Below are 25084 nucleotides of genomic sequence, written 5' to 3' on the forward strand. Positions count from 1 at the left end.
TCCATACCTATTAAATAATTCTCCCGGTCCCTCTACCACCAGCCATGGGCAATCACCCTTGCACTTTCTGTGTCTATCAACTTGCCTACTTTAGGTATTCCATGTGAATGGAATCATGAAATATTTGACCTTCTTTGACTGTTTCAGTTTACTTAGCCTACATGTTTCATCCATGTTGTAGCACGTCAGTATTTCCTTCTGCTTTAAGTCGGGAGGCTTGTCTATTTTTGCACATGTGTACTTTATATTGGTTGAAGAATAAGCATGTACATGATAAATGAAAACCTTCTATAGTATTTTTGAGCTAGCCAAGCAGATTTTAAAGATTAACTCAGGGAGAACTGACAACTTTATAGCATCAAATCTCCCACTTCACCAGCAAAATCTATTTCTCTCCATTCCCTGGTGTATTCTTTTATGTTCTTCAGTAATGTTTTATTTTATCTCTTTAAAGGGCTTCCATTTTCTTTTTCTCTAGATTTGTTTTACTTTTGATTTTTTATTTATGAGTGTGATCTGTAAGCATTCACTACCATATATGACATATATATGTGACAATCAAGGACTGGTTCAGTAAATAATGTATCACTAAGGTTCAGATATATTATTCGTATAGCTTTAGGTAACGTATTTTATTTGTAATATAATATTCTTTATTTAAATACTTATATGTATTATTCTGCATTTTGGTCACTGAACATTTTGGGTTGTTTCCATTTTTTTCTAGTAAGACTAAGGACACTATAAACATCCCTGCCCATGTCTTCTGGTCTAAAACTATGGACTTTGTCTTAAGGATAAGCCTAGAAGTGAAACAGCATGGAAATACAATGTGCAAATGTTTATCTTTTTAAGATCATAATAAACAGTTTTCTGAAGTGTGTTTATCAATTTATATTGTCACAATCAGCAGAACTAATCTGGTAGATCCACATCCTTCTGAAACAGGCATTATTAGCCTATGCTAATTGACTTATTATTTATTTATTTATTTATTTTTTTCGTTTTATTGAGTTTATTGGTACAATCTTGGTATACATGGGATAATTAATGGGAGGCATGACCTATTTTTTAAATCAACATTTCATTTGGACGTGAAGAATAATTTGCATCTTCTATTTTCAGGGCACAGAATTCTGTCTCTGACTTTGTCTTGTTTTTTAAATATGCATGTGTGTGTATTCGTGTGTGTGTCTATATGTATGCATGTGTGTTATGAAGCCAAGAGTTTCACATTTTCGATCTTCTACATCATTACTTTTTTCTCTGGTATAGGTTAATTGATGCGATCTTTATTGCTAAGTATATTTCTTTCATTTTCAAATTTGCTAACAGTTTCTTGAAACAGTCTTCGAATGTTGCATATTATCAGGGGCTTTTAGTTGGACAGCATTTGAGATTATCAAATATATTTACTGCTATATTTCATTTATACAATGAATTATGTAATTACTTTCTAAGCATTAAAAAATTCTTATAGTATAAGGTGCTTCTCATTTGGTTATAATGAATGCTTCAAATGTTGTTATATTTAGTTTATTTTGGAAATGTTTAAGATCAAGAAATTGGCTTATAACTAATTTTGCACTTTACTTCTAATATCTGCGTTACATTAGCTTTAAAAATGTAAATTGGATGATTTCATATTTTGTTTGTATGTTCCAGAGCATTTTCAGTAAATGATATTATTTTCCCTTGATTATTTGCTAGAAATCTTTCTTCAATATATCTGCACTTGTTTTAACTTTCGGAGGTGGGAAGAGGGACATTTGATGGCTTTTATAAACGTATCTATGTGAATTTAGGTATGTTACTTCTTTTGGAACTTGCTAAATATATTTAAGGATTTTTTTACTTCATATAGGTATTTCAATGTAAAGGTTTGTGCACAGAGCTTTGTAATACTTAAAACTACACACAACTTCTACATCTGTTTTTAAAGACACTTGTTTGCTTGCAAATATGCATTTTTTTGTATGTTTGAATATCATTAGGCTTCAGGGGTAAAAATTGTGGCTTTCAATATATTGTAAGCCCTCTAGTTTGTCTTTGGTTTTTTGGGACAAGGTCTCACTATATAGTTAAGGCTGGCCTTAAACTCACTGCGTAGTCGAGGCAGGCCTTGAACTCATGGTGTTCCTCCTGCCTCAGCCTCCTGAGTGCTGGGATTAGAGGCATATGACACCACACCAGGCTCAATACTCTATTTTATTTTATTGAATTGATTAAATTATTTATTTTGGGGGGGATACAGGGGATCAACCTCAGGGCCTTGAACTTGTCAGGCAGGCAAAGAACCACTCAGCCAAATCCCCAGATCAATGCTCTATTTTAAACACTGTTAAGAAAGTTTAACAAAATTAGCCAAAATAAAATTTACATAAGCTGACCTCTAAATATAGGTGCATCCTACTAATAAAATGATCATAACCAGTTGTATTTTGATAAATGACTCTTTTATTTTTCCAGAGGTGATAAGTTGTTTCCATGTGTACTTGCAAGGGCCCTGTCCTTTCTCTGCTCTGGGGACTGAACCTCTTGTGTAGGGCGTAGGTTCTAGAAGTGTACTATCGGGCTCATTTGGGAAGCTGAAAGAGGCACAGACGTAAATACTCTTGGCTTCATGATCATTCATACACGATTCAATTTTATTTTGGGAACAGATGAGTGAGTCTTGTTGGCTGCCCATTAATTTCTCCTGTAAAAGTGATGTACTTCATTCACCATTTCCTTAACTTTCTGTAGGTCAGTGTCCCTTGGTTGTCACAAAAAGCTTGCCACTCATAGGAACTGCATCCACCTTGTTCTCAATGGCCTGCACACTCTATGACCCATCATTCCAGAGCCTAATCATTTTATCATTTTCAGTGAGCCCAATTTTACAATCAAAGCTCCCAGCATCAGCCTCGACTTTCAGTTATCACCCTCACTAACTCCACCATGATGGCAGTGTCCTTTTCACTATTACTTTTTTTGGTAAAGATGGACATTTCTTCCAATTCCAAGTGGATTATAAACCCAATATGTCTCACTTACTCTCACGGCATACATGATAACTCTTTGCCCGTATACCACGACAATTAGGGAATTTCTACCTCACTTCGGGCACAGTGATATTTTTCCTTCATTGGTTAGGGGCCTTCTCAATAGCATTTTCCCACAATATACCAGGATGACTGCATGGACCATAAATCCTGATCCATCCTCTGATCCATCACTCTCCTTATTAAACCCTACCTGTGCTTTCCCTACTCCTTATTTTATGAAAATTCCTAATCAGATATTTATGTAAATTATTTAAACATCACAGTAACATTTGGAAAATAGACATAATTTCCACTTCAAAAATAAAGACAATAAAGCTTAAATTATTAAATTCTGATATGAAGTCTAGTATTTTTTTTCTTTTTTTCTGATTCAAGAAACTCAGCGCACACACTAGTTCTGTATGGAAGGATATTTTCTCGACTCCTTAGTATATTTCAGCAATCATTATATCATCCTGCAGCAGTCCAGTTATTAAGTCAGTTAACTAACAAATTGAAGTCTCATCTAGTAGATTTTCACATATATTGTGTTTTGAGTTAAAAGTTTTGTGAACGGTAAAATTCCTATGTGATTTAATCATTGAAAGTTCATGTAAAAAACTTCAGGTGAGATCTCCATAGTCAAATGTATATGGAAGAGTCTATAATTTGCCAACTCTCACACAAATCATAGTGTTGTCCAAGCATGTTGCATGTACAGTTACTATTTGCATGGTAGGTTGCTTCAAACAATGTGTTTGAATGTGTCAAAGTGGATTATCTGTTAAGAAATCACTCAGTTGAAAGATGACAAACATCTATATATTAAAGATCTTAGAAGGCTAAGTTTTAAGCAGTAAAATATAAAGGTCAGAAGGATAGTATGTCTTTAGCTTTTTTACACCACAATTCAAACATGGTGTTAACATTTGTGGCTCTTGTATAATCACAGTCGTTTTGTCTACCAATGCAACTAGCAAACTATATCATTACTTGGCATACTAGAATTTGAAGCCTTCATATACAGCCAGGCTCTATAAATTGCATCCAGTCATACACAAAAAAAGTAGTGAAAATTGTAGAAGACTATCTTAAGTTATATGGTCCAGGGCTGCCACCTGCCTTGCAAGCACAAGGACCCAAGTTCGAGCCCCTGTACAAAAAAAAAAAAAAGTTACAGGAGATGTCATTTTAATAATTACAGTATTACCATAGAGATATGCTTTCCAAAGCTTTCAACAGTGAGAACAGAAATATTCACGTGAGAAAACACTTGTTCCAAGTGTTCTATAAGTAGCAATTTTTGAAACTTAAAATAGGAAAGGGAAGGTTTGAAATGTGCTATTTAATCCCATAATTCACCAATCATCCAGCTTTTCAATTTAGTCATAAGGTGAAAAATGAATTTTTAATAATAAATCAAAACAGGAATAGACCTGGACTGGGAAGACTATGGCTCTGGGGCTGGCTGTGCCACTCACATGAAGTGTGACCCTTAGCAAGTCCCCTTCACTTACTGGGCTTCTTTTACTAGTAAAATGAAATTACCTTACGAGGTCTTTCAAATTTTAGACACCTATGACTTCAAACTAAATAATTTCGTTGTTTATAGACATATGAATCTTTTCACAATATCTTTAAGGTGCTTTTACTTAATTACTTCCTTTGTAAATAGCAGCCGTAGAGACCACCATTAGGGAGCGGTTCCTCCAAGAAGGGACTATTTTCCCAGTTTCTCACAGGTGGGACAAAGTTCAGAACATGTTAATGGGGCAAGCTTGAAATTCCAAGAGTCTGCAAATGGAACAGGTGTGAATGTAACTGGCGATAATTGATGGCTAATTATGCAAGTAATAAGATACCCCAGGATATGGGCTTGTCTGCCGATACACTGATACATGCATGCTTACTAGTAAGCAAGCACAAACCCTGTGAGTTGTGTTGTATGGAACAAATGCTTTTGAGAACAGAAAGGAAGTTTAAGCCTTCATTCGTTCTGACTCTTCTCCCTGCACCTAAGTAGGCCTAAAAACGTTTTGACTATTTAGAAAAATATCAGATTGTCCTTATTTTTAAAATAGGCTGTAATGAACTGAATTGCCATTTAATGAGAATTCCTAGTAATCTTAAGGGATTGATTTCTCAAAAATTAGTTATATTTGACCACTGTCTGGTAAATTATTTCCTTGTCCCTTTATTCTGAGAATTGCATGTGGACTCCACAAATTGATGCTTAAAGATAAGCAGGAAAACAATGTTTCTCTTTCAGAACAAACTTGGAGAAAAATAATGCAACAGTAAGATTATTAGGATTGGGCTACTATTATTGTTATCATTATTATTTTGGTTTTGCTCAGCAAATATGTCACCTAGACACACTTAGTGAATGGAATAATTTCCCCAACTAAGAAAAACTGACAAAATATATATTAATCAAAAACATCAGCATTTTCTATTTTAAATTACAATTCAAACCTCATCATTGTTCCCCACCTCCACTGTTACAGCCCTAGTTCAAACTGCCATCATTTCTAACTGCGTTACTTCTACAGTGGTGTAACCTCTTCTAAACTTGTCCACTTTTAGTCTGTTCTCAATACAGAGGTGGGGGAAGAGACAGAGGGAGAGAGAGAGACAGAGAGAGGGAGAGAGAGACAGCATGCCTGCGAAAATGTATGTTCCCTCATGGCATTCCTTTACCGAAGATGCTCTAAGGTCACCCATCTCACTTAAGCCCTGAAATCTTGTATGAACCACCCCCCACAGATCTGCCCTCCTATGGTCTCTTTAATATCCTCTCCTTTTTATATTTCCACTCTGAATTAGTTAGGTTTCCCTGGAGGAAGAGAATCAATAGAAAATACCTGTATAATTATGCAGGGAATTCACTAGGTAGACTTACACAACCAGTGGCAGAAGATTCCGCAAGGGCCATCTGCATGATCAGAAGTGAAATTATCCAAAATGGCCACCTCTACACTAGACAGCCAGAGGATCCTGTAGCTGCTCAACTGAAACAGATGAAGCCATGGGACAAGAAGGGTGGAGGATGCAGTACCAGTCTAAGATGGAAGGTTAAAAACCCACTGTTCAGCCCCTGATGAGAGTCTGCTTAGGAAGGCTGAAGAAACTTGAGAAGAGGCCAAAGGTGATGGTGAAGAGTGCAGTTCTTCTCCAAAGTGGGCACATTTCTTTCATCTTTCTCTTTTTACTCCCTCTGTGTTATAAGTCTATTGGGCAGTGCCACTCACGTGTGGGGGAAGTCTTTCACCTCAGTCTGCTGGCCTGTGTGTTAGTCATTCACAGACTTTACTAGTGCTTTACTAGTCTTCTAGCTGTTTCTTAATTTATTCGCATTGATATGGCATGATGATCAGTCACAGCCCACACCTAATATACTTGACAAAACACAACTAGAAGCGTTCTCCACCAATCTCCAGGGCTGATCCCAAACCAATTAAATTGAATTGCCATTCTCACCACCTTTCCTGCAGCCTCTCTGGCTTCTTTTCTCTTGTGTGGTTCTGAGCCACACGGATATCTCAGGACTTTGCTTTTCCTATTTCCTCTTGTTGAATACTCTTATCTTATATATCTACATGGTTTTCCCTGTACCTCTAATCATGTAGTTTCCTAAATAGCACATTCTGGGTGAAATTGCATCTGACCACTCCATCTCCATCTAACAATGAAATCTCTGTCCATTTTTCTCTGTTATTTTTGTTCATTTTCCTTAGGAACTTCTAACATATTCTATAATTAAGTTTGGGTTAATTGTATATTTCTTCACACAAGAATGTGAGTTCAAAGAGGAATGAATTTTTGTCTGTTTGGTTGATTGGTATAAATCCAATACAGAGCCAGTGCGATGCATTTGATTAATATATGTTTATCAAATAAATGAAAAGTACCTAGAACATAGAATTGGGTTAATAAATATTTGTGTAATGAATGAAATAGAAATATTATCAACCAAGGTTCTAGTAGTGATGGAAATGAAATGATAAAATCTATGATGTATATGCTGATCAATTTTTTTCAAAATCTTATGTTTGTCAGGATGGTTGGATTTACAAGAAGTATAGATTTTGTCCCAACATAGGTTACATATTAATGTACAGATATAGCCAATTTAGCATCTGTACATCTAACCTTTGGTTCCATTGCTTAGAAAATGAGCAATGAGTGTGTAAATACACTTAGAAGAATAAGAATTGAGGTTCTAAGTAAAGAGATTCAAATCCTTCTCCATCATCTCTTTTTCGGCTTAGAGGTATTCTGCATAGATTTCTCTCTTTGTGCGATGGTAAAGATCACTGCAGATAACATGAATCTCATATTTTTAGTTAATTTAGTGGAAAGACTTAGTTGTTCCAGTTTTTTTTTTCCTCCAGTGTGAGAAGATATCAGTTAGCTTTTCTGTAGGTTCAGAGTCCATTACTGGTCCAGCATTGTACCCAAGGATAGAGTACAATGATAGATTCGGCTTGCATTATGTGTTGTACTAGGGATGAGGATGTGTGAATTGTGTATGGAGCAATGTAACAGGTAAATATACTAGTGTCTCAATTAGTAAATGATGAGTTCCTTAAAAACACACACACATACAAGGAAAAACTACTACTACTACTACTACTACTACTACTACTACTACTACTACTACTGCTATTACTACTACCATGACCACCTACCGAAGTCCATTACTATTTGTGTGTATATGATAATATTTGGCATAGATAATACAATGATTCTTCCTGAAAGCAATATGAAACTCAGCTCTGTTCCCTGGATTTGACTTTTTAGTAGCTACTGTCTACTAACTCAGAGTACGTTGTTATGAGTTGTGGTTCAGAATTAATCCTACCAAGTATTCTGGTGATAGATGAGCTTCTTTGGAGTCAGGGAAGGATGAATCTAGCCTCTCTTATAATGATGCATATTGTTTCTCCTTAAAAAATAGTAAAACATGGTGCTGCATGCCTGTAATCTGGAAGGCTAAGGAAGAAGAATCGTGATTTCCAGTCCAGATGGGAATCTAGTGTCTTAGTGAGATCCTGTCTCAAAATAAAAATTAAAGAAAACCACTGGGAATGTAGCTCAGTGTGAAGGTTCCATCTAGACTATTGCTAAAAATGGAATCAGGAGAAAGATACAATTATAGCATCATGCATAGCCAAAACATCACCAAGGGACAAGTAAATCCTAGAAAAATTCTATAATGTGCTTTAAAATACAAAATGCTAATATTGTTAGGGGTAATTTGAACCAATAATGTTAAATTTTCTGGTAGGCAAAGGAAATGAAATTCTTCAAGAAGTAGAGCCACATAAAATATCTCTGACGTAGACAATGGAATGAGAACTTTAAGTGGAATTTCCTGTGCAAATCAGCTTTGGGCTAGGCTAGAAGTTCTCTATCCAGGTAGGGATTAATGTTTGCTTGTTTGACTATAACAAATCCTGAAACTCACCCCAATTCAAACATTATTAAACTTTGTTGTAGACTAAAATCACTTTGGAAGCTTATAAAAGTCTCAGTATCTAGGCCACAAGTCAAATCAATTAAATCAATACTCATATGAGTGACTCAGGCATCTGGATTTATAAACCTGCTCCAAGAACATAATGTGCTGTTAAGTTGGGAAACACTGCCTTATTAAAATGAATATCTGAAGATGAGTTGAAAGCATTAGTATTATTGCAAAGCTCCACAGGTAAATCTAATATACACAAAGGGTTTAATTCCAAAAGTTCTTCAAAATCACTGCGACTGAAGGCAGAAATCAAAGATCTCCATCTATGGAAAATGATAACTTTCAGACAGAATCAGGAAGAAAGTTATGGGATAGACCCAGTGTGTCTTCAATATTTTTATGCATCATGGTAATGTGTGAGGTTTGCTGAACATACAGAATGAAATTCCAATCTCAGAAAAGTAAACTACCCAGGGGTGGTGGACAATGTATTAATCTGAGTTTTCAAAAGAATCTTTATTTTTGGCTCATTCTCCAGGCAAATGTTTCCACTGTGATTTTCTGAAATTTAGAGAGACTACTGTGATCATGCTAAATATGAGTTGTGTCATTTCTTTATTCAAACTATTTTAATGGATTCCAATCTCATGTCATTTTAGTGGCCCACGAGGCCTGAGTTAGTCAGGCTGGCAATGCCTTCTCTCAGCAACTACTCTATTAATCTTACTTTCTCCCAGTCTGCTTCAGAAGCCACTAGACTCATGCGTGTTTAATGTCAGGAAAGCTCTTACTTTTTAGTCATTCTGGCTATTTGTCTTTCTGCTTGGATCACTTTTTCCTCCAGAAAGTCACATGGATCACTCCTTAAAAATGTTTTCTCAAATGTCAATGAACCTTTCCAAGTGTTTCATGCCAATCATCCTAAAATCTGATCCCAATTCATTGCCTTTTTATTTATTCCTTTGCATGTTAACTTTCATAGAATTATAAAATGTACTTCATTATATTCATTGCCTTGTTCCTATTATACACCCAAAGGTCAAGGAATTTTCCCTCTTATCTCTATGTACTTCATAAAAAGTGAAATAGACATTGCCACCAAGGACTGTACAGTACTTTGGTCATAGTACATATTCAATAAGCATTTGTAAGTGAGTGGGTGAGGAATGACCTCGATCTCATGATACTGAGATTCCCTTAACACAAAAAGATGATCAGGTTTAGGAAAAACTGCAAGGTGCCACTGTGATGATCTTTCACATACAACTGGTATAACACAGGTAATAAGAGTAATATTGTTATATGAATTCCAACCAATATTCTCAGATATTCTTGTCATAAAAGCTTGTACAACTATTCTTATATATAGTATTAACCTCTCTCACAGAAACGTGTCCAGGAAATTGAATCTAATTCAAATTTTCTTAATCTTATATTGAGAAAGAACAGATTTTCTTTCCTTTTCATTATTTGTCAACATTTGTGTGACAAGGAAGAGCTCTTTGGTTGATATAGAATACAAGGATTGCTTAAACCTGACATAGACCATTCAGAGATAATTATACCAACAGGAAGGTGGTACAGGCGATAGCCTTTCTCCACAGTAATGTACCATACGATTTCAATAAACAATTGGCAAACGTCTCTGCGAGGTTGTACTCCAGATAAAATGAAAACCAGAAATGCAAAAGTGTTGTCACCAGGTTTCATGTTCTACAACAGAATAAGAATAGTCTTGTTGTTTAATTTGAACATACAGCCAAATCCTTTCCATGTAATGTTTCGGGTTGTTTTGGCCATGGACTCTTTGTCAATAAATTGTTCCTAACAGGAAACAATGCATTGAATGCTAAGGTATTGCCACAGATGACAGTATTTAAAAATAGTATTTAAAAAATACTGTAACTTCTACCATGTATGATGATATTCTAATTCCAGATGGTGGCAAAAAAGGGAAAAAATAAAGGTGACTATTTCAGCTGTGAATGTTTCATCCTTTCATGTAACTCCCAGGAAACTTGAATGCGCATTTTGTCTTCCAGAGTGATACATTGTGAGCTCCTTTTACAAAATTATGTGATTGAAATTCAGCTGGCTTTAGTGATGAGCAAAAATGGAATCAATTCACAAAGCATAATTTTTGTTTGTATAGCAATATGGCAGTCTAACTTGTTCTGTATTCAACATGTTATGAAAATGTCTTACTGGGATAGTTCATTACCTTATTTCCTACTGCTACACAATTCTACTCCTGATACAAACTTAATAATAGGATTTAGTTGGAGATTTGCTAAGAGGCTCAATTATATAGGGTTAAGGAAGTTTTAATCCAAGGATGGAAATCAACAACACAAAAAAGCTCAATCAAATTGTGGACAGGAAACTCATACAAGTAATTAAGTCTAATGGGCCAGACAGAAAGCATAGTAGAAGAGAGATATTGAGGAGTCCCTGAAAAGAAAATGCTTTGATGTGGAGAAAGGTGATGAATTGCATGAAGCCATGGAGACAATTAACCAGACATATCCTGACTAAACTCCATCCCATCTTATGGAGGGGAGCTATTGCTGCTGCTATGAAACAATCTGTGGTGTCAATGCCATAAGTTGGGTTTATTTGTGTTCATTCATGAGATGTCATTCATTCTCTGACTGAGTAAGCCAGGTCATACCTTTTAAGATAGGAAACCAAAGTAGAGACTAATGCTCTCTTACGAAGAGCACTAGCTCTTCCTTGAATGAATCTGCACTAACCCTGCTGCTTCTACTCATTCTACCACTGCGCTTTTGCTCAAGGCTTTTCAAAGCAGGAAAAGTTAAGGAAGCAAATCCTCAATTGAATGAAGACCCAGAAGATATTCCAAAGTACCGAACTGGATCTGAAGACAGGTGCTCTTTGAGATAAAGCCATGCACTGATTTAGTGGAAATATGCTTTTAAAATTTCATGAGACACCTTTATATTAAAAAGTATCTCTGCTTATATGAAGTGTACATTTACAGGGAAATCTGTATTTTTGTTTGCTAACCATGGCAACTCTAAAAAAGAGAAATTGGCAGGGGCATCCAGACCCATTTCTTCACCACTGTGGCTCCTGGGAGCAAGAGTTAGTTTTCTCTAATCTGTGCCTTCTGTGCTATGGTTGAACTGGAGCCATGCTACAGTGGAGGTTTCCATTGATTGTATAAATCCTAAGATAAGTCACCTTGGTTTAAATATTTCTGAATTTCTTAATTAGCCTTCTCTCTTAGTGTAGGCAGTCACATTCTTAGAAGTGTTCAAATAACCCAAAAAAGGAAGAAATGAGGGGAATAGGACATCATGCTCACGTTAACCTCTGACCCTTGATTGCTGTTGGAAAACAGGGTCATTTGGTTTTAAATTATAATTAAGAAGAAATGAAAAATGGCACTCATTCGTGCCTTTAATTTTCTAAAGGAGAAATATTAAGGATAATCTATTTCCACTTCATCAACTTACAGATGGAGAAAATAAAGTTCACATTCATTTTCTTTTCTTCAAGTCAATGATCTCTGCAATAATTACCCCAACTCAACATCAATATTCTTCCACAGATATTTATTACTAGTCTATGTGTACAGAGTACTGCATTTAACTCAGGAGTTTGAGGCAGCTTATAATGGAAAGACTGTTTGTTTCTCTTTTGTTCCAGCACCAAATACAGTATCTTATAGTCAGTGTAAATGATAATTTTTTCCAAAGGACGAATTGAGGTAGGGGCCATTTCACAGCTGGCTGCAAAACAGAAATTGTCAAACGCACCAACTCCTTCTCCTCTACTTATCGCAGTCTAATACAACTAAGTTTCAAATCCTCTCCATTTGTCAAAAGATTTAATTTAGTTACAGCCGAATTATCCAAAGTCATGAAAGCTGTTGGAGAAAATATAAGAACACATTGCAAGAGAGGGAGTTCCTGTCAAGGTGCAATTTGTTGTCATGGGTGGATACATTAAAAATATACATCACAAAGATATGTTAAAAAGGTGCATTACAAATAGTTTTAAAATATTTCAAAAACATACACAGTTGCTGTTTAGAAAGAGCATTGAAGAAAATGGCCTACCACACTTCTCCTACATTTTAAGTATGCATTTCAAGATTTTAATGTTTTATTTTTCCAACCTACTCCTTTAGCCTATTAATTGTAAATGGTATAGTATAGAGACAAAGAAGAAAAGTAAGATCAAAAGAATAAAGACAGTAACGATCTGCTATTTGACTCTGCTCATTATAATGCTGTCCAATATACTATTACAATCTCAATAGACTTCAAGAAGGCTTCCATTAACATCAACATGAGTGTTCCCAATACTCTTTCAAATCTATTATTATCTGCGATGTGAAAGTCTTTAATGTGTACAACTTCATAGCTGAGGCACATGACAACTAAACTGCTTTTTTTTTACTACAGTTGTTCTATTATATCAGGTGGCACAAGTACAGTACTAGCAGCTTCCAATGCCAACTAATCCTCTCACATCGTTTCATTCCTGTTGTCAGTTTAGAAGTGGCATAATCATCTCACATGCATGTACTTATTATGTGTTTACATGTATATATCTGTGTTTGCAAGAGATAATTCATATTGCAATTAATTTTACAGAAATTCATATATCTATGAAACAGCCCGGAGATGCTGGCTAAATGGCCTAGAATTGCCTACAGTGAAAATATATTTGGTATACTCTAATGTTATCAAGTCAGCAGGAGATTTTCAAAGTTATTTAATCTGGGCAACAGTTTTTACTTTTTTAAACTATTAAGTCTTTTTCTTCAAACAGAATATGGAATGCTAATATGGAACTAGATAAAAATAGAGACCTAAGGCCAGGGATTTAGCTCAGTGGCACCGTGCCTGCTTGACAAGCTCAAAGTCCTGAGTTTGATCCCCAGTTCAAAAAAAAAAGAGTCCTAGACTGAACCATTTCTTTAAAGATGAGGAAACTACTGTATATACCAAAAAGAGATTCATTAGATGTTAAGTGGTAATGCCAGACTAGGCAATGATAAAGTCGGTTCTAAAAACTAGTTTATTTGTTCTTTAAAACAGTTTATGCTTGTCTAATATCAATGAGGTATAACTTCAGAAATTTATTTCAAGTCTCTGAGTTTATTTTCATTATTTGTAAAATGAGGATAATAAAGTACTTCATTGTGTAGTTTTACAAGGATTACATGATTTATTGTATGTGAACCTTCACTGTTCTATATACATATTTTCATCAGCTCCAGTCATTCCGCAGGAAGCTTTTTCCCTGACATTTGTAATTTTGGATTTTTGAATTTTAGAACAGAATCATTTATTAAATCTAAACCTTCCCTTTTTTTTTTTGGTACCAGGGATCGAACTCGGGTCCTTGTGCTTGCGAGGCAGGCGGCGGAACCACTGAGCTAAATCCCTGGCCCTAAATATAAACTTTTAATAAAGTCCAAATAAAATGAAATTGCTATGACAGAAGGAAGGACAGACCTTGTGCTTGAGGCAGGCGGCGGAACCACTGAGCTAAATCCCTGGCCCTAAATATAAACTTTTAATAAAGTCCAAATAAAATGAAATTGCTATGACAGAAGGAAGGACAGGACTCAGATACACAGGGAGCATTTCCCCTTGTCTAGGAAACCTTGAAGGGCTCAGCAGAACATAGAGCTTCCTGATAACAACCTTGGAGACATCATGTGACTATGAACCGTCTCCTACATGAATGCAATATATTTGCTTTTCTCTTCATTGCATTGCAGACCTTTTGAAGTACAAGAAAGTAGAAATTGTTTTTCTACCTCTCAAGATCAGCAGAAATAACAGAATATCCCATTTGGAATAACAGGTCAATCTGCAGAGAACAGTGTTAAGAGCATAGTTAAGTCTATCTGATTGCACTTCCAATACTGAAAGAATCAGCACTCCCCCACACCACCAGTGCCTTGGCAGTCAGGGTAAACCTAGTGATTATTGCCCGAGGAGACCTGACTTATACCATTCAAAGGCACCAGTGACACAAAGAGCTGCAAATAGCCTTGTATTGATTGATCCAGGATGGTGCAATGTTGCAAATCAGAGAGCATTGCTACCATCATTAATGTTCTTCTGACACCCATGATCTCATTTAATCATAATACTGACCTCATGAGGAAGCCAGCACCCCTATTTTAAAGAAGGTGCTTTGGGGCCTCAGAAAAGTTAAGTAACCAGGCAAGCAAGACAACCTGGATCCAAAATTAGCTTCGTCTGATTCTTAAACTCTTAGCTTTGTGACACCACAAAGATTCAAGGACAATCTTTGATTCATTCATCCAACAAAAATTATCCATTGGCACAGTGTTCAAAGCATTGTTTAAAAATAAACTGAATAAATGAAGTTATATTTATTGACAATTCAAGAATAAAGAAAATAATGTACAGGCTAGTTTTTAAATGATCTGAAGTTTCTACATTGGACTAGATAAGCATTTTAGAACTGTAACACCAATAATTTACTCCTATAGCACCACTTTTTCCATCTTTGTTCATTCAAGTCATATATTCCTCACTTATAGTTCAGGAATCAAATGCAATCATTTGATATCATAAAGGATAAAATAGCTTGTAAGCTTAGTCTTCCAGGAGCCCCATGTATTTAAGTTAGATATTATTTCTAGAAAGTAATTACATTATATACATATGTTACATATATATTGAAATACACAGAGCCATCTTTTGTATGACCCATAATCTACTGTTTTATCTTCTAGAAATGTATATTACATAGATTACATGGATAAATAGATTGAAATTGATTGAAGAAATATGTAATAGTAATTGCCTTAAAATTGATACGGGTTTAATAGTTCAGCATAGAATTTTACAGTTTAAACTATATTAAACACAGTATAAATCTGGAAACTGAGGTACCAGAATCTAGATCTACCTTTTCTCCACACCTTACACTCCTCACTATAAGGAAGTAACCTGTTTACTATGACTCTAAATTCATTTTCAGCTTGTGCATCTGAGGCCTCTACTGGTGATGTCCTAGGGACTGGTTTTAGGTCTAGTTTACCACGTTTCCCCAGCCTAAATATTCCATGTTTTTATTAATATGTGCCATATAGGAAATATATAATGAAGAAAAATGGAAACTAGAGTATAAATTTCACTAGATCTCACTTCCTAAATATAAGCAGTTGTTAAAATAATGCATAGATTCTCTTCTATCTCAAATACCTCTTATGTAAATGCATTCCATATATGTTGACATATGTTTTAAATCAACCCACTAGTTTAAATTGCTGATCTTTTACAAATATTGATTTTAATTTCTTGTTGTTAAGGAGTATATTGTGATGAGTATATTTGTAACTGTCTTAAATTAGTATTATATTAAATAATTATTATCAATCCCAATAAAAAAGAAATTAATTGATCAAAGCCAACTGTTAATGAAATAGTTTTGGGGGGAGGAGATGAAGAATTTTTAGTAACAATGCATCTTGTGCTATTTGAAATGATTGAATTAAAAGAACAGCAAACACCCAAAGTACTCAGCCACAATGCAGAATTTGAAAGATTCTCACTCCAACTCATTATTTCAAGTTGAAACAATGAATAAGGCAACAATGAATAAGTAAATCCCTATATGGCATGCATTTTGAAGTGAAATTCCTGATGATCATGCAGAAATGCTTTAATTTTACATCACTACATTGCGAAGAAAGGGTAATCATAGAACAACACCTACTTCACAATCACTTGTGTCTCTATTCTTTCGGGTTATTTGCCAATATGACTGTTATGATTGTTAGATAAAAATATTTATAGTACATGGTGAGACCCTTTGATCTATAGAGTTGAATCCTTTTTCCAAAGTTATGTCTTTTAAATTTGTTGATCTTCTGTATTCCCCATTAGAAAAATTAGTTATGAGTATATTACATAATTTTAGTTTACTTTCCATACCAACCACTAAGTAGTTTTGACTAGCTATATACTTTTCTCATTAGAAAGAGGTCCTTTAGAATGTTTACTTTTGGGGAGGGCAAGTGATTTAGAGAAAATTAATGGTCAGATGGGGCCCCACAATTTTATTTATTTTTTTCATTGAGTTTATTGGTACTTTTTAGGTATGCAGTACAGTTACATTTATCATTGGGATCTTGTACTTTTACATGACAGATTCTGGTTCTCATTTTTCCCCATACCCCTGTCCTCCATTCACCTCCGCCACCCTCTAATATTTGCAAAGGCTTTGTTTCCATTTTTGCTTTTCTCCTATTTTTTTCTTTTCCCTTATTTCCTTTCCCGTACCCTTCCCACTTCCCCTACAACTTTAACCATTTTTCTTCCTCTTTCACATTGTCAGTTATGCAAATCAGATCTTGTGTACACTATTGGTTTTTCACACCAGATAAACTATTCAGTATTTATACTTGTGTCTTATTTATTTCACTTAAGATTATGGCCTGAATATGCATCCATTTTCCTATAAGTGGCTCTAGTTTCTCATTTGTTATGGCTCCACTTTATTTAAAAAAATACACACATCTTTATCCAGTTTCCAACTGATGGGCAAATGGGCTGTTTCCAAGTTTTAGCTATTATAAACTGTGCTGCTATAAACATGGGTGAGCATATATCACTATGGTATGATTCTTTTCATTATTTTGGAAAGATACCCAGCAGAGGGATGGCTGGGTCAAATGGAACCTCTAGTCCCAGCTCTCTGAGGTATCTCCATATTGATTTCCATAGTGGTTGCACCAGTATGCACTCCCACCAACAATGGAGAAGGGTTCTTTGATCCCCACAGCCCCGCCAACGTTTCTTATTGGTTGATTTCTTGATAGCAGCCATTCTTTGTAGGGTGAGGTGGAATTTCAGTGTTGTTTTCATTTGCATCTCTTGAATGACCAGTGACAATGAACATTTTTGCATATATTTATATGCTCTTTTTATTTCTTTGTCTGAGAAATGTCTGTTCATTTTGGATGCCCATTTTTGAATAGGGTCTTTATATTTAGGGGGCCTGATTTATTTTAGTTCTTTATATATTCTAGATAATATATTATCTTTGTCTGAGGAGCAGCTGGAAAACAATTTTTTCCCACATTGTAGGTTTTCTCTTAGCTCTGTTGCTAGTTTCTTTTGCAGTGCAGAAGCCTTTTAATAAGACAAGATCCCAGTTGTTGATTTTTTTGTCCTAGTTCCCATGCTACTGGGGATTTGTTCATAAAGTTTTTTCCTATGCCAATGTCTTTGAAAGTTCTGCCTAACATATCTTCCAGGAAGTTTAGTGTTTCTATTTTACTATTTTGATCTTTAATGCACTTCAATTTTAGTTTAGTGCATGTTGAAAGATAAGGGTCTAGCTTTAATCTTTGGCCAGTTGAAATCCAGTGCTTTCAACACCATTTATTAAAGAGACTATCTTTCCTCCACTGAGTATGGTTGGCTCCTTTGTCAAAGCAGAGGGAGCTGAGTAAATCAGTAGTTGTTTGTGTATCTTCTAATCTATTCCACTGATCCTCAGGTCTTTTTCTTTGACACTATCATGTTGTTTTTATCACAGTGACTTTGTAGTATAATTTCGAGTTGGGGATTGTGATACTCTCTGCCATGTCTCTGTTGCCTAGAATTGCTTTTGTTATTCTAGGTCTCTTCTTGATCCAAATGAATTGTTGGATTATTTTATCTATTTCTGTGAAATATACTGTCGGAATTTCAATCAGGATTGCATTGAATCTGTATATCAATTTTGATAGTGTGGCCACTTTCACTGTGTTGATTCTTCCTACCCAGGAGCGGGGGATATCATTCCATCTTCTTATGTCCTCTTCCATCACTATTTTCAGAGTGCTGTAGTTTTCAGTGTAGATGTCTTTTGCTTCCTTCCTTAAATTGATTCCTAGATACTTCACTTTTTTGGATGATATTGTGAAAGGAAATGTTTTCCTAACTTCTCTCTCAGTGAATCTGTTATTTGTGTACAAAAAGGCTATTTGTGTTTGAGTGTTGACCTTATATCCAGCTACTGTGCTGCAAGAATGAAGTCTAGAAGCCTTTTGACAGAGTTTTTTTGGGCTTCTATATAGAGCATCATATTGGCAGCAAATAATGAATGTTTAACTTCTTCCTTTCCTATCTTTATTGCTTTAATTTCTTTCATTTGTCTAATTGCTGTAGCTAATATTTCCAGAACTATATTGAACAGGACTGGTGATAGTGGGCATCCTTATCTTGTTCCTGATTTTAACCTGAAGGATTTCAGTTTTTAGCCATTTAATATGATGTTGACTGTTGGATTTTCATAGATAGCCTTTATCAAGTTGAGATAAAGACCATCTATTCCAATTTTCTGCTGGGTTTTATCATGAATGGGTGTTGAATTTTGTCAAATGCTTTTTCTGTATCTATTGAGATGGTCATATGGTTTTTGTCCTTAATTTTGTTAATAAAGTGTATTACATTTATTGATTTATATATGTTGAACCCCCCTTTCATTCCTGGGATAAATCCAACTTGGTCAGTGTGTATTATCTTCTTGATGACTCTCTGCATTCTGTTAGCCAGTGTCTTAGTGAAGATTTTTGTACTTATGTTCTTTAAGGAACTTGGCCTGTAGTTCTCTTTTTTGGTTGGGTCTTTCCCTGGTTTTGGAATCAAAGTAATACTTGCTTTCAGGAATGAATTTTGGATGTATTGCTTCCCTTTCAATTTCACTGAAGAGTTTAAAGAGTAGTGGCAGTAGTGCTTCTCTAAATGTCTTGTAGAATTCAGCAGTGAAGCCATAAATCAGGGCCTGGGCTTTTTATGGTTGGTAAATTTTTAATCACATTTTCAAATCCACTGATTGTAATTGGTGTGTCTAGAATTTTGTTATCTTCTTCGTTCAATTTTGATAATTCATAAGTATCAAGAAAATTGTCCATTTCTTACATGTTTTCCATTTTATTAGAGTACAAGTTCTCAAAGTAGGTATTGATGATGCACAGGATTTCTGCTGGATCATTTGTGTTTTCAACTTTTTTTTTTCCTAATTGCATGGATCTAAGCCTTTTCTTTCCTTTTTTTGACAAGTTTGGCTAAGGGTTTATGGATTTAATTTATTTCTATGGAAAAAAAAAAAGAACTCTTCAATTCATTGATATTTTGTATCATTCTCTTAGTTTCTATGGCACTGATTTCTGCTCTGACCTTTATAATTTTCTCTCTTATACGAGCTTGAGTTTTTCTTGCTCTTCTTTTTCTAGGAGCTTAAGAGTTATCATTAGGTTGTTTATTTGAATTTGCTAGTGTATCTGTTTTCCTAGTGTAGGCATTCAGTGCTATGCATTTTCCAGGTATAACTGCTTTCATTCTGTGCCATAAAGTCATGTATGTTGTATTGGCATTATCATTTATTTGTAATAGTTGACTAATTTCTTCTTTAATTTCCTCTCTGACCCATTGATTATTCAGGAGATTGTTGTTCAATTTCCATGTGTTTGTGCAGTTCTGATGATTTCTTATGCTATTGATCTCTAGTTTAATTGCATTATGGGCTGATAATATACATGGGATAGCTTGGATTCCTTTGCATTTATTTAGAGCTGTTCTATGAGCTACTATGTGGCCTATTTTGGAGAATGTCCCATGTGAAGCAGAAAATGATGTATATTATGATTTTGTAGGGCAGAATACTGTAATGTCTATTAATTCCATTTGTTCAAAAGCTTGGTTCAGTTCTAGTATTTCATTGTTCAATTTTGTCTAGATTATCTGTCTATTTGTAGTAGTGGGGTATTTAGTTCCCCCACTACAATTGTATTAGTACTATATTTTTCATGTCCCTTAATATTTGTTTTATATAGTTGGGAGCTTTAATATTTGGTATATATATATTTATGATTGTCATCTCTTCCTTTTGGATTGTTCCCTTTACAAGGATGTAGTGACCTTCTTTGTCTCTCTTAATCATTATTGGCCTGAAAATTTCTTTGTTTGCAAATAAAATAGCTACAACTGCTTTTTTATGGGCTCCTGTCACATGGAGAACTGTTTCCCATCCTTTTACTTTCAGTCTGTGAGTTTCTTTTTGAACTAGTTGTGCTTCCTTTATATAGCACCATGTTGGATTTTGCTTCTTAATACATTCTGCCAGTCTATTTCTTTTGATTGGTGAATTGAGGCCATTGACATTGATGGTTATAACTGATATGTATTGAGTTATCATTGTCATGTTATTATCCTGTTGCTTGTTCTTTTTAACTTTCCCCCCTCCCTTTAGTTTCTTGCCTTGCCTAATTGATTTGCTTTGTTGGTCCTCATGGTGTTTCGACCTTCATTGTCTTTTTCTAGGACATTATTTAAAATTTTTTGTAATGCTGGTTTGCTATTCATGAAATTTCTCAGGTATTCTTTGTCATGGAAATATCTTATTTTCCTGTCCATTTCAAAAGATAGTTTTGCTGGACACATCAGACTAGGTTGCAGGTTTGTTTTTGTTTTTTTTTTTTCTCTTTGGACTTGAAATACCTCACTCCAGGCTCTCCTTGACCAGAGGATTTGTGTTGAAAAGTCTTCTGTAATTCTGATAGGCTTTCCTTTGCATGTGATTTGTTTCTTTTCTCTAACTGCTTGTAGTATTTTGTTCTTCTTTTGGGTTTCTGGGATCGTGACTATTATATGTCTAGGTGGAGATATTTTTTCTTTTGATCATGGCTACTTGGAGTCCTATATGCCTCATTTATCTGCATGTCAAATTCATCCCCTCTGTTTTTGAGGTTTTATGTCATTAATTCTGTGCTTTTTTAGTTCATATGTAATTTCTCCTGCTACTGCATAGATTCCTATCAGTCTTACGGTATTCTTCTTTGCATCACCTATGATTTGTTGAATCAATTTCTCATGATCTCTTACTGGTTTTGAGATCTTTTTTATGGACACTTACTACAATCCTATCTTCTATGCCTGAAATTCTATCTTCACATTAGATCATTCTACTGCAAAAGCTTTCATGGTGTTTTTAATCTCCTGGATATGTGTTTGAATCTGTTTCATGGATTCCATTTCTGTCCTATGTTGGACATTCATGGTTTTCATTTCTTTCCTATGCTGGGCATTCATGGCTTTTATCATGGTCCTGAACTCATGTATTTTTTTGGTCTGTTTCAATTTAGAGTCTCTCTCTTCATGTCTTTCATTGTGCTCACCATCTTTGTAGTTATCTGGGAAATTATTTGTGTTTTGAATTTTTTTTTAGAGCCTCATTGATCTGTTTTGTTATTTCCTGTGCTATGAGTTCAGGGTGTCCTGGTCGTTGATTGTCAGACTTTTCCACCTTGTTTCCCCTAGAATTTGCCATTGGCAAACTGGAAGTCTCTCTTTGTGCCTTGCTTAAGTGTTTTCTCATTTTTATTTTTGTTGTTGGGCTGTCCTTGGTTTAATTCTTAGGTTAGTACTTTGATCTTCCTGATATAGCTGATCTTTAGGTTCTGTCTCTCTAATGACTCATAGACACTCTCATTTTTATAATATTAGAAAGGACATAATAATATTAAATCAATCACAACCCTTTAGCTCAAATGACACAATCAGCAACACAATAGCATCAAGCACAGCTTAGAAATTGTTCATTTGTGGTAGTTATTAATCTATCACCTTTAAACCATGTGAATTAAATCAAAATTGAGGAGCAGCACAAAATATATTTATAGTGAATAAACTCTTCAATATAGCAACTTTACCCTTCAGGATGGGGACTTAAAAGGAGTTAGGATGAGAGGAATATTTAGGTAGAAGAATAGGAGAAAGTTTCAATTGAAGCGAGAGGACACAGGATGATCAGGCAAACTCTAGAAAACTGTTGAAGACGAGGGAAGGAAAGAGTACAAGAGGAAACACAAGAATAGAACAACTTAACAGTGAAAGGGAAGCTATAAATTATACTCACTTTCCTTTGAAACTAATAACACTTCAGTGAAGGAAAAAGAGAAGAAAAGAAAGAAAAAGAAGAAAACTGAATTAGGGCAGGAACAGGAATAAAAAGGGATATGAAGAATAACGTGGGGGAGCAAGACACTGAGTGGGAAAAAGAAAGAATTTGCAGAATCGGAAAAAATAAAATTTTAAAAATTAAAATTAAAAATAAGAGGAAAACAAAGAAAAAAGTTTGAAGATTCTCTTTCAGGGTACATCTCTGCTGTCAAAATGGACAATGTGGGCACCAATGTGCAGAGCTAAGTCAATTTCTCTCAGGTAGCCAATGGAAAACCCATGACATTCAGGCTGAATTCTGACTGCAAGGTCCAAGTTGAGCTCCCTGACTGCCTGCAGGGTTAAACTCTGCAAAGTTCTACTACAGGTTATAGCTGCCTTTCACCTGAAAATTTTCCAAGTTCTGATGGAAGGTGGTGATCCCTCATACTTACCAGTTATGAAGTTCTGATGTACCTTTACTGCAGTTGTTCACTTCCATTCTATTTTCTGGAGCTCAGTAAATTGTCCTTTATGACCACCTGTGCCTTTGCAGTGTGGATCCTGGTATTGGAACAAGCGGGAGGCCCGAGAGCCTGGGGGTGTGTGGAAGCACGCCAAGGTGCCCATGTGGCTGGGCATTCCTCATTGGTCTGCTCCGATGAAGGCCCAGGGTGCTGGCTAACTCCCCATGCAGCTGGGCGGTCCTCACAGGACTGCTCCCGTGAAGGTCCTGGATGCTGGTGAGCTCCCTGTGCAGCTGGGCGGTCTTTACCGGTCTGCACAGATGAAGGCCCGGGGTGCTGGCGAGTTTCCGTTGCAGCTGGGCGGTCCTCACTGTTGTGCTCTATAGAAGGCGCTGGTTGCTGGCTAGTTCCCAATTTTATTTATTACAATATATATGCGTTTCTGGTTCTTGTTCAGATTTTCTGAACTCTTCAGCCTCAATTTATGTATTTTGAGGTATGAGAATATAACTTGTGACTTTTATTTTACCAAAACTGAAAATCTTTGATGGCTTTGAGACAGTTTCAAAGACAAAGTAGAATGTTATTACTTACATGGAAAACATATTTCTGCAAATATGAAAGAGTAGGCATCCACATTTTCTCAAAACAGATTTTATCTTTTCAATTTTATATCTTATCTAATATTTTCAGTTTATATCTTATGTAAACATAAGCCAATAATACTTTAACTAGAAAATGAAAAAAATTGATATCAAAAAGAAAGACAAAATCATCTTTTTTTTGAGACAGGGTCTCACTATGTAGTTGAGACTGACCTGGGACTCACTTTGCAGTCCAGACTGGTCTGGAACTCACAGTGATCCTCCTGCCTCAGCCTCCTGAGTACTGGGATTAGAGCCTTGCGCCACTACGCCCTGAGGAAAAATCTTTTTTTTTTTTTTTTGTACCAGAGATCGAACCTGGTACCTTGCCTTTTTGAGGCAGGCAGCAGCACCACTGAGCTAAATCTCCAGCCCCAAAATCATCTTCTTAAATGGAAATCTGTACAGTTCTGTTCTTTGCATTCTAGGAGCATTACATTCGTGTCAAATTTATCCTCAACCTCCCATTGCATACACAATGAGCATTTTGTGTCATTTTGAGTTCTATAGCAATACCACTTCTAAGCTTTGAAAATAGACACTTTTTGATATCTTGCTATTTCTTTGGGAAATAACATCTCAAACAAATTCATGATTTTCCTCTATAGGCATTTATTGTCGATGAAAATAAAACATCTACATTAAAAATGAAAGTACAAAAGCCATTAAGTTATTTTATCATACATTGCATTTCTGAAACAATTCTGTTTATTGCTGACTTGCATTTATCAGTCTCCTGTAGCCACTCTTAATGAGATCTAGTATAACTTGAAGAAACAACTGGTAGTTTAGAAAAACAGGTAATCCAACCACAAAACAATTGACTGTAAAATTGTCCATTCCAAGATAACTTGTCACCTCCTAGATATTTACTACTATTCAAATTCCACGTCTTCCTTCCTTACAGTGACATTTGGGTTCAATACTTTATTCATTTCCAGTATGAAAATAAAACATATATGAGGAAAAATCATATTATTAACCAGATAACATATCTCCCACTCAAATATTATTGATATGGTTTGGCAAATGATGGTTAACTTTATTGAAATATCTGTTGAATATTTGCCATGTAGTTATTGTTAATCATTTCCCACTTATAATTTAATGAAAGGCATAACCTGTGAATATAATGATCTTTCAATCACTCTGTCCTGTTTTCTTATAGTCTCACTCAACAGATATATCTAATATTTCTTGAAAGTATTTAGCTTTCCCTTCATCTTCTCCTTTGCTTCTAGATTTTTCTGAGAACCATAATCTTGTATTAATAATTTTATTTCTTATTTCATCCTGCTGATATTTTAAGTCCATGTCGATCTACCTGCTCCAGAAATCCAATTCTTTCCCATCCTTTTTCTCGCTCACACAAGTTGGATCAGATCACTCTAAGTGCTTCTCCTGCATTCAGGATTTCTCTGCCTGTATCCATGTTTCCCAGTAGTGTCTGGATTCCATGAGATTTTTGGTTTTCCAGCACTTCAAAGGGTGATTCAAAGGAGATCAGGAAACACTTCATAAATTG

This window comes from Fukomys damarensis, unplaced genomic scaffold (assembly GCF_012274545.1).
Source record: "Fukomys damarensis isolate Sample0158 unplaced genomic scaffold, DMR_v1.0_HiC HiC_scaffold_39, whole genome shotgun sequence".
In the NCBI taxonomy this organism is placed as follows: Eukaryota; Metazoa; Chordata; class Mammalia; order Rodentia; family Bathyergidae; genus Fukomys; species Fukomys damarensis.